This window comes from Barbus barbus (assembly GCF_936440315.1).
Source record: "Barbus barbus genome assembly, chromosome: 40".
Taxonomy (NCBI): domain Eukaryota; kingdom Metazoa; phylum Chordata; class Actinopteri; order Cypriniformes; family Cyprinidae; genus Barbus; species Barbus barbus.
Window position 1 is genome coordinate 11,906,196 of NC_136718.1, and position 6,000 is coordinate 11,912,195.

Sequence of the window (6,000 nt, forward strand, 5' to 3'; positions counted from 1 at the left end):
GACTCCTATCTATAATAAGGCAGAGACATCATGTCTTGCATAAATATTGCATATTGTCATATTGAAGGTAAAAATGCAGATGGCAACAAAACTAGAAGTATTTAAGGCTTTGTATAGTTAACACCACTAAAATAAAATGTTATAATTACGTTATAATTTTAGTTATAAAAAAAACATTATAACATAATAAAAATACAGACTATGGCATGTCTAAGCATCTTTTTCCTCCCCAGTGAGTGAATACACTTGTGCTATTATGTTTTTAAAAAACCTTTTTGGACCCGGCGGTAATGGTGTCCTAACCTATGAAATTGATTTTCTATGAAGTGTGTGCTCACAGGGAGAAATTTCTGCACTCACTTCTCCACACTAACTTAAGGTGAGCTGTATTTAGACCCAGAGCCCTAAAAAGGCATGATTTGACAGAAACTTGTGTTTTTAACGGTTCTTTATTCTACCGAAGCAAGAAAAGCTGTTTTTCTACTTATTTTTTCCATCAGGTAGCAACCACGAGAGACCCTGAGACAGGTGCAGTCTTCATTTTGGCACATTTCTCAATTTAAGACAGTTAGAGACCCTTGAATCCTCAGAGCGCACAGCAAGACCACATGACAGCTGTTAAAAGTTTATAAAATCCCCCCCCCAAAAAAACATATTTAATAAAATCAAAGAGAGAAATCAAAGCAGAAATCAAAAACAGAGATGCACAATTACACTGCAAGAAATATCTAAACATCCTTGAAACATAATTGTCAATGGAGTTAAGAATAAACTTAATTCAATGTTGATAAATCAAGTCTTAATATCATATTCAAACTATGGTTTATGTAAGTAGTCTTGTTTTGAGGAGGTTTACACAGTTTTATTAGAAAACAAGACAAAAATACTAATTAAGAACAGATGTTTGTAATAGGACTATGTGCATTTATTTGACAAATGGCAGTCTTGTAGATGAGTCCAAATGATAAAAGCCTGCAAAAGCAAAAGAGCGCCAGCAAGGACAAAAACAGCATAGTGCTCATGTCTTCTGTTTCATATCCCTCCTTTACACTGCAAGGATAATGTCTGTGTCCTTGATGAGCAATTGTGTGTTAACTGTAAATGGCAAAAACAAAAAATAAACAAACAAAAAGATTATTTCCCTGATTAAACCAGTGAGATCTGAAGGCCAAGAGCAGAATCATGACAGACAGACAGAGAGACAGACAAATAGATAGATAGACAGATGGCAGTGCTATTATGTGTTGGAGAACAAGACCTGTAGGGAAATGTTTTAATTCATTTTGATGCTTAATTAATAGGATGAATTACAATTGCTAAGCAGGAAAGGAGTCAAACTGTAAGATGGAACTTTCTGATCCCTGATCAACACAGTACTGAATGAAAAAGATGGATTAGCCTTGGGCACAGCTGACAGGTTTCCAGAAACATACTGTTGGATGAATCAAGTATTCTGTACAAACAGTTCTTGGTTTCAGCAGAGCCTCCATGTCTGCTTGGTAAGACTTCTGGCTCTGTCTTCACTCTGTCTGCGCTGGAAGAGACACAGAGGCATTATTCTCTCTTAAAGATGGGTTCAAGTCTGTGCCTGAGCTCCAGATAACATTTAGAAGGCAGATCAGCCTTAATCCCACAACTTCACGATTATCTGTTCCCATCATCCCTTCACAGTCTGAATTTTTCATGCCTGCTATCGTTCACGTTCATTCCAACCACACATACATGCAATACTGGTCCTTTGTTTCCATTCTCCACCATCCTCTTTTGTCTCACCTCAGTCTCTCCCTTCACGCTCTCATTGACAGTCGTCAATCACAGGAGCCCCCGCATTTCTCAGGCGTTTAGCCTTCGGCACAAAAACATTACTTCTGCATGAGAGTTTCCCAGGGAGCCGGTGGGGCACTGGAGAACATGCAGCATGCAGGATGTGTTCAAAATAGCGAAGTAACACAAAACACTGAGCCACATGCTCAAAGGCATGAAACATACTGACTGCATTAAAGGGGTAGTTGACTCAAAAATGAAAATTCTGTCATTAATTTCTCACCCTCATGTCGTTTCAAACCCGCAAGACCTTCGTTCAGACCTTTGTACATTTCTGGGTCTGGGAATATTTCAGTTACGTTGCTGTCTATGCAGGGACAGAAAGCTATCTGATTTTAGCAAAAATATCTTAATTGCTAAATTGTCCAAATGTTCCGCAGATGAACAAAGGTCTTACGGGTCTGGAACGACATGAGGGTGAGTAATTAATGGCAGAATTTACATTTTAAGTGAACTATCCCTTTAATTTCTTCTTTAATGTCAGGTGCAAAGGCAGCGTGTCAATCTAAGACATGTTTGATGCAAGTATACTCATGGTTAAGGCAAATATTATACAAAACTGCTTCCTTCCTAAGGAACAGTACAAGCTATTCAATCCTTTCTTTTTTTTCAGTTTTTTTTTGGTTTTCAGCTGTGAAAGAGTACCAAACCTGAAGGAAACAGAAGCAGTCAGCAGGGGAGAATTAGGTAAACACAGCATAAGGTCAAATAAACAAAAATTTAGATATAATGGCCTGGGGATGCAGACAAAGAAAGAATCATTGTAAGAGAGTATGAGTGTGTGTGTGTGTTAATACCGCAGTAAATATGTTCCGGGATTGTCTTGGTGAATCAGCTAATCAAACGATTTACTGCCTCACCGCTCAACATCTCTACTAGTCTACCACCAAAGGCAGGAGACAAGATCCTGTTTATACACGCTTGTTTTTCCATTATTTTGGATCGACTTGTTTTTATACTGAGATAATGATATTTTCTGTCCCTTAAAACCTAAACACTGACATAATCCTTTTTGCATTTTTATATTGTCATTAAGTTGTTTTCCTCATGGTAAAATAAAAAAATAACAGTAAAAATTGCTTCTATTGTCCTCATTTGTAAGTCGTATGACTAAATGTAAATGTAAAAACAGTAACAATGGTTATTCATGAGTTATTTATTTAAAGTTATTTCTCAAATAATTTTAACTTTATTTATGAAAAATCACATTCCAATCGCACAGTGGAAATTACAGTGGAAATTAAAACTACACTACCCATGAATCCTCAGAGGAAAGTTCAGCCAATCAGAGAACTGCAGCAAACAAACTAGGGGCACGTTCAAGTTCACACCAGTGCACGTTTTGCTCCAGTTTCCGGGTTGAATGACATGTTTCCTGGAAACGGTGTGCAACAGGGTTTGAGATACGTTTTCTCTTGTTTGGTGGGTGTGTCAAAAATGTCAGCCCAATCAGCAGCAACATGTATATAAACCACGGCTTTAAAGAGACAGCTCACACAATGGGTCTAAGTAAAGTCATTTACAAATGTGTCCGCTGCTGCTGGGTATAAGCAACAATTGAACATATTAGAAGACATGTTGTCGAGCATATTTTGCAGAATCAAAAAATTCTTTAAAAAGAGCACAAAGAATTTCCTTCTCATCTGCCATAGTTGCATAACTTGCGTCATCAGAAGAGGGTGTTCAACGCACCAATGTTTCCGTTTAAAAAATGTTTTGTACCGTTTTGTCGGGGCTGAACGCAGCCCAGGATAAAAGAGTTATTTAATACTGAATGAAGATGGCCCCACATTCAAGTACTTTAAAAATTAAAAAACAATATTAGTGATTAACCATTGTATCAGCCAATCTGTTGTTAATATTTGCCATTTTTAATTATCAGCATTGGCAGATTATTATTATTATTTTCTGTTTGGCTTATAAGTGTTGTAAGTCACTTTAATTTTGAAAGTACAAAGAACCCAACACCTGAGCGAGCTCGGACACATGGGTGCTTCAGGTCTCTATAAGTTTAATGCTGTTGTTTTAACAGTTTTCTCTAATAACTGAAAGTCAAATGTCACAATACTTTATTTATTCAGCATTCAGCAAACACACATTTTAAAACAAGTCTTTGAACATCTAATAATCATTTAAAGTAACAAACTTTGCAAACTGGCGAAAGATAAACCTGCATAAAACATGTTCTCAGGAATATGCATGAATTCAAGCAACGTGAATTCAAATCAACGTTTGTGATTCATCTAAGAACTGGTTTGGTTTATGGTTCTCTCTGAAGATGAAATGGGAAAAACAATGCAAATGCTTCTGAAAAACTGTGTGGTCACTGTCTCGCCCTATAACTGAAGACATAATTTAAGCAAGTCAGGCTCTGATGCTCAAACACATCTAATGTTGCACAGTAAACGTTTTCTAATGTGACAATCTCACATCGAAGGGCACAAATTCCAAGACAACTTCTCCTTACAGCCTGTAAAACCTATCATTATCTCTTAACTCCATTATGCACATCACTACAATAGTAAGTGATGATTATACAGGAAATTTATGCAAGGAGAACACACTGTCTCACAAGACCGAAGAGGTTATTCTAATGCCTACCCTGAGGGGCCCTGCACACATTCATCTTACTGTCCCACCACAAAGAGAGAAAAAGATCTCTTCTACTTCATCTGATCCCTGACCTTACAATCTATTTCTTAAGAGATAAGAGAAACTAGGCCAGCCAGAGAAAAGAGAAAATAACCCAACATAAACAGAATCGCAGACTTTATTGAGATGCTTTGTTTGGATAGTGTATTGTATGTGTGGTGTTTTGAAAGGATAGTTAATCCAAAAATGAAAATTCTGTCATCATTTGCTCACCCTCATGCTATTCTAAACCAGTATGACTTTCATTATTCTGCATAACAATAAAGAAGATATTTTGAAGAATGTTTCAACATACAGCTATAACATGCCACAGCCATATCACCCTGCAGCCCAAGACCGGTTGCCCACTGAAGCTAAGCAGGGTTGAGTCTGGTCAGTACCTCCAGTGAAAAACTAGGTTGCTGTTGGAAGAGGTGTTAATAAGGCCACCAGGGGATGCTCACCCTGTGGTCTGTGTGGGTCCTAACGCCCCGGTATAGTGACGGGGACACTATACTGTCAAAAAGCACCATCTTTCGGATGAGACGTTAAACTGAGGTCCTGACTCTCTGTGGTCATTTAAAAATCCTATGGCACTTCTCGTAAAGAGTAGGGGTGTAACCCCGGTGTCCTGGCCAAATTCCCTCTATGGCCCTTGTCTATCATGGCCTCCTAATAATCCCCATACACTTGATTGGCTCTATGACTCTCTCTCCTCTCCACCTGTAGCTGGTGTGTGGTGAGCGCACTGGCGCCGTTGTGCTGTGGCTGCCGTTGCATCATCCAAGTGGATGCTGCACACTGGTGGTGGTTGAGGAGAGACCCCCCCTCATGATTGTAAAGAGCTTTGGGTGTACAGCAATACACAATAAAGCACTATATAAATGCATCATTCATTCATTCATTCATTCATACAATGAAAGTCAATGGGGTCCAAAACAGCATTAGATATCACTTTCATCACATATTGAAAAAAATACACCAAGACATTTTTCAAATAAATTCCTAAGTTTGGAAGGTTTGGAACAACATGAGGGTGATTAACGATCACAGAATTTTCAGAATTTGCCTTGAAATAGTATGAATGCAAATTAAATTTGCCAAAAAAACAACATAATCTGTGCTAAAGCCAGGTAGGGGATTACGTGAGCTTCACTATTTGAACTACTGTGGACAGTTGCTACATCACTGCAGATTTCTAAGATGTTGAACTCTGCCCAAATTTCTTAAATCGCCAGCGGCCTCTGTCACTCTTGACACTTAAATCTCCAACTCTCACTGAAAATGAATGACATAAGGTTGAATTGTCGCTACAAATCAGCATGTCAGCGTGAACATCCCTTCACTGTGACCTTGCGCACAGCATGTTCCCACAGGTTGCAACAGGAAGACAGACCCTGTATACTGTATAACATATTTCAACCTCATCACTTCACCAGCATCTGAGGTATGGCAGATATTAAGGGTTTGAATCTATATTGAAATGCACACACACCCAGAAGGACTAAATAAGTACAGAGCATATATAAAATGTTACAGGTCTAT